The sequence below is a fragment of the Peromyscus eremicus genome, chromosome 1 (assembly GCF_949786415.1).
Source record: "Peromyscus eremicus chromosome 1, PerEre_H2_v1, whole genome shotgun sequence".
Taxonomy (NCBI): Eukaryota; Metazoa; Chordata; class Mammalia; order Rodentia; family Cricetidae; genus Peromyscus; species Peromyscus eremicus.
The window spans coordinates 191,359,451-191,369,445 of record NC_081416.1 but is presented as its reverse complement, the minus strand read 5'-3'; positions in this window follow the sequence as shown (position 1 = coordinate 191,369,445).

Below are 9,995 nucleotides of genomic sequence, written 5' to 3'. Positions count from 1 at the left end.
TCCAGATCTTGGTTTCGCTTTGCTCTCTAGCCCTCAAATCCTCACATCTGGATCTACCTCATTTCTGTCTCATTAGAAAACAAATAAACTTCTAAGTGATAAAAATAAAGTAAAACATTGTAAGATCAAATAAATCTAGCACATCATGATTGGACATAACAAACAGACCTAATTGAAAGTGTCCAGGAGAAGGCACAAGAAATGGAGACCCACTCATTCACACATTCTGAAATTTCATAAAAACTCTAAACTGGAAGCAACAATACATACAGAAAGATGTGTCCTTTAAAAAGAGAGAAGAAAATATGTAAAATAAAATAAATATAAAAAATATTAGTATATATTTTTTTAAGCCATGACGTGATATTGTAAGACAAGGAACCTCCAAAGATCACTTTGAGTTCATTTCCTGTTGACAATATACTTTGCAGCCTACAACCTGTCCTTCAATGTAGTTTGGTTAATCATTAAGAATCCCCAGAGGGAATTAATTTTTATTTGCTAGTGGTTATTATTTGGAAATTGCTTCTGGGTTTATGATGGTGGCATTTGTCCACTTCTCCTTTTAGCTCTATAACCATATCTGGTGCTAACTACTTCAGACCCTGTGAATGCTGCCTCATTCTCTGTAAGTTCATAAGTGCATGAATCCTATTGATTTAGAGGTCCTTGTATTGTTGGTGTCCTCTGTCCCCTATGGCTCTTACACACTTTACATCTTCCAGTAGGTTCTCTGATCCCCAAGGGGAGACATTTGCTATTTAGTATTGAGAGTTCCAATTGCTCTCATTCTATGCATAATTTCTACCTAAGGCTCTCTGTATTTGTTCCCATTTGGTAAATAAGGAAGCTTCTTTGATGATGGCTGAACAAGACATTGGTCTATGGGTATAGCAGAATGTCATTGGGAGTGATTTAATTGCTATTTTTCAGATCAGTAACATTTTGTTTTTACATCCCAACTGCTGTTTCTATTCCCTCAACTCTCCCCAGACCTTCCCCTACCTCCCATCTCTGCTGGGTGAACTCCTCTTCTGTTTCCCTTAACAAAAGGCCAGGTATCTCATGGAAGTCAAACAAACATAACAATTTATGATAAGTCTAGGTTAAAAAAAACCAAAACCAAAAATATCAGGATTGGATGATGTAACCCAGTTGGAAGAAAAGGTTCCCAAGAGCAGCCAGAGGTATTCCACACTCACTCACACTGTTAGGATTCCTGTAAGAATACTCTGCTACACAATCATAATGTGCATGAAAAGGGCCTAGTTCAGACAGACACAGTGTCTCTTTTTGTTTCTTAAGTCTTTGTGATCTCCTATGAACTATCCTTAGTTGATTCATAGTGTCCTTGACCCCTCAGGACCCTGCATTCCTTTCTTCCATCTTCGACAGTGTTCTTATGGCTCCTCTTAGTGTTTGGCTGTAGTTCTCTGCATCTGCTCCATCAGTGTCTGGATAATGCCTTTCTGGTGATAATTGAAGTAGGCAATGATCTGTGAGTATGGCAGAATATCATTAGTAATCATTTCATTGTCATTTCCCATTTGTGTTTAAGTTCTATCCTGGCTCTCTGAGATAGCCATCCTCTGGATCTTTACCATCCAGGCAGTATCAGTCATGGACTCCTTTTCATGGCATGTTCCTAACATTTGAACAGTTATTGGTTAACCACTGAAACAAAATCTGTGCCACTATTGTCCCAGAACACGTTGAAAGCAGGACATATTGTAGGTCAAAGTCTTTTGGATGGATTGAAGTCCCTGTCCCATTGCTAGAGACATTGACTGGTAACAGAAAATGGCCAGTTCAGGCTCTATATTCTCCATTACTAGGAGTCTTTCCTAGGGTCACTATGGAAGTTTTCACTGCACTAGTTTTCAAATGCTTTTTTGATGATTAGTTTCTTGAGTTCTTTATATATTTTTGATATTAGCACTATGTTAAATGTGTAGGATGCTCAAAGTTTTTTCCCATTCTGTAAAGTGATCCTTTGTCTGGATGAAGGTGTTATTTGCCATGAAGAAGCTGTCAATTTCATGAGGTCCCATTGTTGGTCTTAATGTCTGCTCTAATGGTGTTGTAGTCAGAAAAGCTTTTCCAATATCTAACAGTTCATGGAGATTTCCCAATTTCCTATCAGGTTCAGTGTGCTTGGATTTATTTATATTTCTTTGATCCATTTGAAGTTGAATTTTGTCAGAGTTTTTAGTTTGGATCTATTAGAATCTTTTATAAGAACCTGTCAAGTTAGGCTAACTTTTTTTGAAGATTCTCTCTTTTTTTCCAGTGTGTTTTTCTGGTACGTTTATAAAAATTCATGTGTTCATAGGTGTATGGAATTATGTCTTGGTCTTCACTTTGATCCTTCTGATGAATGTGTCCATTTCTGGTGCCAATTCCATGCTTTTTTCTTTACTATGAACTTTCCAAACTGCTTGAAATTGGGGATGGAGCTGCTTCCAGCAGTACTTTTATTAATCAGATTTTCTTTTAGCTACCCTGAGATTTTTATGTTTTCATATGAAGCTTATGATTTTCCTTTAAAGATCTGTGAATATGCATGGTAATTTTTATGGACAGTGCGTTGACTCTGTAGATTTCTTTTGGTAGGTTGACAATTTTTACTGCATTAATCCTACTGATCCTTTAATATGGGAAATCTTTCCTTCTTTCGATATCTTCTATTTCTTTCTTCAATGTCTTAAATATTTTATCATACATCACTTTTACCTTCTTGGTTAGAGTAACCCCAAGGCACATTATATCAATTGATGGTTTTGTATAATTTTCAATTTCAATAATTTCTTTCTCAGAACATTCATTAATTTTGAACATGAGAGGTACTGATTTTTGCAATTTGATTGTCTAGCTACTTTGTGAAAAGTTTGTCATCTGTGGTGGTTCTTGGTAGAATTTCAGACTCACTATAATCTGTTATCATATTATCTGCAAAAAAGGATATTTGATTTTTTCCTTTCCAATTATCTCTCCTTGATTTTCTTCAGTTCTGTTATTCTACTAATGAAGACTTCTAGTACAACATTGAATAGGTATGGAGATAATGGACCATCATTGTCTTATTGTATGTTTTAATGGAATTGCTTTGAGTTTCTCTCAATTTAAATTGATGTATGATATGTGCTTCCTGTAAATTGCTTTTATTTTTATCTCTCCAGGACTTTTTTAATGAAGGGGTGTTGAATTTTGTCAAAGGATTTTTCTCCATCTAATGAGATGATTATGCAATTTTTGTCTTTTTCCTTGTTTATAGGATAGATTACATTTATTGACTTATGTATCCTTAACTATCACTGTCTCTGGGATGCAGCCTACTTGATCATAGTGGATGATCTTTTTGATGTGTTCTTGGATTGGTTTGACATTGTTTCATTGGGAAAATTTTCATCTGTGTACATTAGGGAAATTGTCTTATGTTTCTTTTTCTCAGGTGAGTCTTCATGTGGTTTGGGTATCAATTTAACTGTGATATTGTAAAACTAACTGGGCAGTGTTACTTTCATTTTTATTTTGTAGTATAACTTGAGGAATGCTAATATTAACTTTTAAAATTTGATAGAGACCAGGTTTTAAATAACATGACCTTATGAATTGCAGAGTTTTCTCATTATCTCTTTTCATGCTCCCTATTTCATTTCTAATTTTATTTGCATCATGTCTCTTTTACTTTTAGTTAATTTAGATAAGGATTTGTTGATCTTATTGATTTTTTTTCAAAGAATCAACTCCTTGTATCGCCAATTCTTATATTTAGTTTTTTTTTATTTTATTAATTTCAGCACTGAGTTTGATTATTTCTTGCTGTGTATTCCTTTTGCTCTGATTTCTTTTTTTCTAGAGTTTAAGATATGGTCTTATGTTGGTAGTATAAGACCTCTTAGTTTATTTTTGTAGTATAAGCACTTAGTGTTATCAATTTTCTTTCAGAATGGGGTTCATTTTGTCCCATAAGATTGGGCATGTTGTGTATTCAATTTCATTCCATTTAAGAAAGTCTTTAGTTTATTTCTTAATTTCTGTTTTACCAATTATTATTTATTTTATTCAGTGATGAATTTCTGTTCAGTTTCTGTGAGTTCTTTTGCTTTCTGATATTTTGTTGTTATTGATATTTCTGTGCTTTGACATGAATATCTTCTCTTCCCTGTCTTCCTGTTATTCTTAGATTTTGTCTTTTCATGGTATGCAATATTTCCTGGATATTTTTTGCCTGGAGATTTTTAGACTTGATGTTTTCTGTGACTAAGATATTTTCTATTGTTCATTCAATGAAAATTTTGTCTTCCATATCTTGTATTTTATTGCTAAATGCCTGAATTTGTGGTCTGTAATTAATTGATGGTTAGGAGAGGAATGTTAGGAGATAGAGATATATGTAATCCAGTAGAGAAGGGAACAGTAGAGAAGGGTTGTAACAACAGATGTTTTGCTGTAGAGCTGAGAATGAGAATGGGGTATTGGATATGGAGAAGCAGAAAGACAGATGAACATCTGCATGTATCTTCCCTGTTTCCTTGGCCTAAATCATTATTTTCATTTTAAAACAAACAAACAACAAAAAAAAACCATATTATTTCTGCCAGGATTCTACCCAAATTTCCAACTTTCTATTTTGCTCTCTAACACATCAACTGTTTGGTCTCTTTTTTGATGACACATTGAAAATTTTCATTACCTCTCTCTCTCTTTCTCAGCAATTTTCCTTCCCTTCTTATGTCTTCTTGTATGAGTTTCATTTTCTGATCTCAGTTACCCATGCCCTTACTTATACACAGTAAAAGGTAAAATCTGAATACAAGAAACAATATGAATATTTTTGCCTTTCTGAGCTTGGGTCTCACTTATAATATAATCTTTCCAGTAGTTGTATTTTTCTTTGTACTTCCAAACAGCTCTCAAATATAGAAACAGAGACTTATAGTTAACTGATATTTAGCCTTCCCTTGTCACAATAGCTCTTATAGCTTAATTTAACCTGTTTCCAACATCTAAATTTTTCTATGGGGCTTCTTAGCTTTCTTTCACTCTGGATGTCATACTTTCCTTCTCCTTCCATTTCTGGTGGACTTGCTGCTGGCATCTATTGTCTTTCTTTTGCTCAGATAAATTCCTCCTCCTTAGTCCCTCTGCCCAGAAGTCCTGCCTGTACCTACTCCCTCACTATTTGCCATTCAGCTTTTTACTCAACCAATGAGGTGTCTAAGGAAGGCAAGGTAAACACATATTTACAATAGTTAACCAAGTGGAATGCTTCTTTATACCATTAAACAAATATGCCATAGCATAAACAAATGCACCACATCTTTATATAGGTAAACAAATATTCTGCAGTGTTTCCCACTTTTTGTCTAAATAAGAAGAAAAGATTCAGCTTTAACCTAGTAGGACTACATACAATAGAAACAATTATCAAGTAAGATTTACATTTACAATGTCCAATCCTTTTTTATTTGGGAAATTTAAAGAAAATACTCCATTACCTATCCTATCTTGGTGAGTCCAAATTTGTATTCCTAATCCACTTCCTATCCTAACCTGTGTCACTAACCCAAAATCATTTTAGAACTCAAAACATTTTCCTAAATAAATAATTCAAGCTTTTATGTTTCTCAAACCCATAAACGTTTTATCACTTACGTAAGCTTCTTTTCTGAATTCGGTAACAAGGAAAAGTATAACTGTAACCGTCTCATCTTCAACTTCATCAGATACCTGAGAATGATATATTACCTGAGTAAACAGGAAATACAGAGCATGCAACTTCCAAATCTATATAAATGAAAAAGACATCTGGCTGCTGGGACAATAACCCAAGATTCCTCTGTAACTTTGGGGGCATCAATCTTTTGTGTATAATACAAAATACGTGACAGACTTTTGTGTGAAGAAGGAGTTTTTAAGGACTGTCCCACTTTTCTTGGCAAACATTGCCAATCTTTTTCATTTGTGTCCTTATTGTCCAGTTGGTATAGTATATATGGTCAGTGGTCATGGCAAGGGTAGTTTCTTGCCCAAATGTTTAGCATTGCTGCCAGAGTGACAGCAAACTCCATATGGCCATCATCCATTAAAAACATCAATCAAACTTCAATGCCCATCATCCATTAATAACACAGATTGATGCTGACAGGAACTGACACATCTCACTGGCATAAAAGCCTTAGGTCACTAAACATCTTAAATTCCACATTCTGTAGGTCTATGAAACATTTCAAGATCACCCATCTAAAATATATCTGTTTAACCTCAAAAACATTTGGCTACAACTTTCATTGTTATCGATGACTAACTACTAACCTGCATTTCTTAATTATCCTAAACAGTTTGGAATAATAACTTTCAAGAACTAGAACTTTATATCATACTTTCTCAAATCAGTTTCATTGGTACAATTCTTTGAGAAAGACTAGAAGGGAGTAACAAAAACAACCTTAAATTTATATCAGTGTAAAAAACTTATCAATGTAATTTATTTGAGAAGAATATTTGTCTTCTCATCTTATATTCCTATATTCCAACTAAATAATAACAAACATCCATAACCCACTGAATGATCAAAAGCCTCCAACCATCCTTCTTGGGAAAGTGAGCATTGTGTTCTCTAGACTGTGGTGATATATTGTGTACCGCAATATATTATGTACCATAATAAATTTATCTGGTGATCAGAGAACAGAGGCAGCCACTAGATTAGACATAAAGAGCTGACAATTGTGGCACACACCTTTAATCCTATCACTCAGGAGGCAGAGTTCCATCTGGATCTCTGTGAGTTCAAGGCCACACTAGGAACAGAACCAGGTATGGTGGCACATACCTTTAACCCCAGTACTTGAGATATCATGCCTTTGCTTGGGAAGCACACATGCCTTTAATCCAAGGAAGTCATGTGGCTGGGTGGAGAACAGTAGATAAGGCATGAGGAGAAAGCAGCAATTCAGTCTGAGGAAACAAGCTCAGCTGAGGGGTTTGCTAGGTGAGGTTGACTGTGAATTTTTCTGTTTCTCTCATCTTTCAACTTTCACCCCGATATCTGGATTTGGGTTTTTTTTTATTAATAAGACATTTTAAGATTTGTGGTATGTCAGGCACCCCAATGTTTGTGGCATGAATTCACAAAAAAAGCTGTTTGCCTGTAGCTCAGGCCAGAGCTACACACAGCAGGCATCTCTATCCTATGTGGGGTGGAGTCCCCAACCCACTGGTTAAGTTTCTGTTGCAGCCCCTCTGCATCAAACTCCCTAGGCTCAGCTCCAAACACCCAAGAATTAGCTGCTTTTGCACATTACCCCATGCAGACAGCTGGCTCTGTGGCTTCTCCCCTCTCCCAGTGGGTTGTGGCTTTCTTTGGGTCCCCTCCTTGGGCTGCTACCATATGAGGTAGCTGCCTTGAAACCTGCTTGGGCTTTTAATGTTCTACAAAGTCAGCAGAGTTGGTGATTCAATTAAGATATCTTAAAGGGAGAAAGCAGATAAAAGATAATTTTTCCCACATTGAAAAATGGAAAACATTTTTACAATGGAGGAAATGTGGTTTCTGTTTGATAACACATCGGGTGATCTTAAAAGGGAACAATTAAATGAGAGGATAATAACTGTTGCTAGGATATATATATATATATATATATATATATATATATATATATATATATTGTCAATTATCAATATTACTTGCTTCATTTTTGTTTTTTCATTTAAAAAGTTAGTTAATATGAATGCCAAGATAAAAGTTTTAGAAATCTTGTTAAAACAAATCATAGAGAAATTCAGAGACAGAAGAATTTAAAGGTAAGTCAATTTCAGCATTGCAGTATATGTTACAGACAAATAGCCTAAGGCTTTTAAACAGCCAACCTTCATCTATACAGTAACCATATAGAAACTACCTAATGTTGTGTACAAGATGATTGGGACTCCTGTTCAATTGTTAGATTTGAGGAGATTCAAAGAAGCTACAGTGTCATATGATATGCACTCTCCATTCATTAAGCAGATGTTAAACTCGTGGTCAAATTGTAATAGAATTATCCCTCAAGACTGGAAAGATTTGTTTATAGCTGTCTAGAAGCTTGTCTGGAGTTACAATGGAGGTGCTGGTAGAAAGATGATGCTAAGACAATTGAACAACCATGAAGTGCTAGAGGTATGGAAATTTCTCAAGATCAACTTCTTGGAGAAGGCAATTAAGCTGACATACAAAGACAATCTTTATATAATCACCACACTCTAATTTTATGCCAAATGGCAGCCTTGAATGCTTGGGAAATAACTGAAGAAGGAGGAAAAAACCTGAGACATTTACTAAAGTTATACAGCACCCAAAAGAAACATTCATAGATTTCTTACAAAGGCTGTCTTCAGCAGTAAATAGAATGATACAAAATTCAGAAGACAGACAGATAGTAATTGAAGCTATGACTTTTGAAAATGCTAATGCACAGTGCAAAGGGGTAATTATGCCACTAAAGGCAAGATCAGCACCTTTGGAGGAATGGATCCAAGAGACAGTTAATATTGAATCTCATGATCATGATGATGCTTGGATAGAAGAGGTGATTTCCAGAGTTTGAAGAAAAATAGTAATGTCAGGTGTTTCAATTGTGGTAAACAATGTCACCTAAAAAGCAACTGTAAATAGGGCATTCCTAGAAACAATGTTTTTTTCAATGAATAATCCCAACTGAATGTCCCTACCTTCTGGGTTATACAGAAGGCGTGGTAAGGCAAACATTGAACTGAAAAAGGTAGATCAACAAGGGACAGACAAGGTAATCCTTTGCCTTTGCTATGGGTAAACTCCCTTAGGGGCCTCTTGCAGGCCCCTATGGAAAATTCTGTTCAGTCCTTTCCTGCCTTCATAGAAGAAACTCCTTCCCAGAGCAATTAAATAACCTAATGTCTATTGTAAGAAACTATACTGCTCTGGATGATAGAATGAAAATTGAAGAGAGAACAAAAATTCAGGAAAAATCATAAATAAAAATTGATAAAAATTAGATTTGGAAACTCTGCAAAGTTAGGGTTAGGGGAGGATTTTGTTTGTTTGTTTTTGTCTTTCAAGAAAATAAAAAACAACCATCTTGAAGAATTTAAAGACTTTTGAACAAACGGGCATCCAAAGAAGAAGAGAGCACTACCCCCAAAAAATTACCCAGAAAATAAATAATCTGGCTTAGTGTAATCTCTGAAGTATCCAAAAAGATGATGGGACCCCACAATGATGATTCCATCAGGACAGTGATAATACCACTAAGATGACAAACAGCACCCAAAGATCAGCTTGGACAACAAACTGCTCAGGACAATTTTGAGATGGCTAGCTGAGAGGATCCAGCTTCATAGAATACCTGAGCAAGGACTTGAGACAAGCCCTATATTTCTCTTTATGCAGAGACTGGATGACAAATGACACAGCTAACTCTCCCAGGACTTAAAACTTAATCCAACATTATTCTTTTCAGGATCCCTTAGAGATGCCTTTGTCCCCCATCAGCAGGAAGTAATTTTAAGTGCACGATACCCTCATTTCCAGGATTTGTAGTGGGTGGTTTTTTTTTTTTTGGTCATTCAATGAGTTATGGATAATTGTTATTGTTTAGGGTGGTTGGTTACAAGTTGTTAATTGTTAATGGTCAGGACAAAAAGCTAAACAGAGGAAATTAGTTTTGGGATTCTTGAAAAAAAGAAAAGAAAACAAAAAAAGAGGATATAAATAAGAGGTAGATTCTTGAAACTACTCTGAAAAAATATATATAGAAATGATAGGATAAAATGGTGATTATAGAATTTATTCTAAAAAGATAAATGATAGAATAATGGGTAGATCATTGAATCTACTCTGAAGAAGCAAAGGAGAGAATATGGATATGATAAAATATAATGGTAGATTATTAAATCTACATTTAAAAAGCAACTACTATTTTTAAATATTTTACATTGGATTGGATTTTTGCATATTGCATACAAATTACATA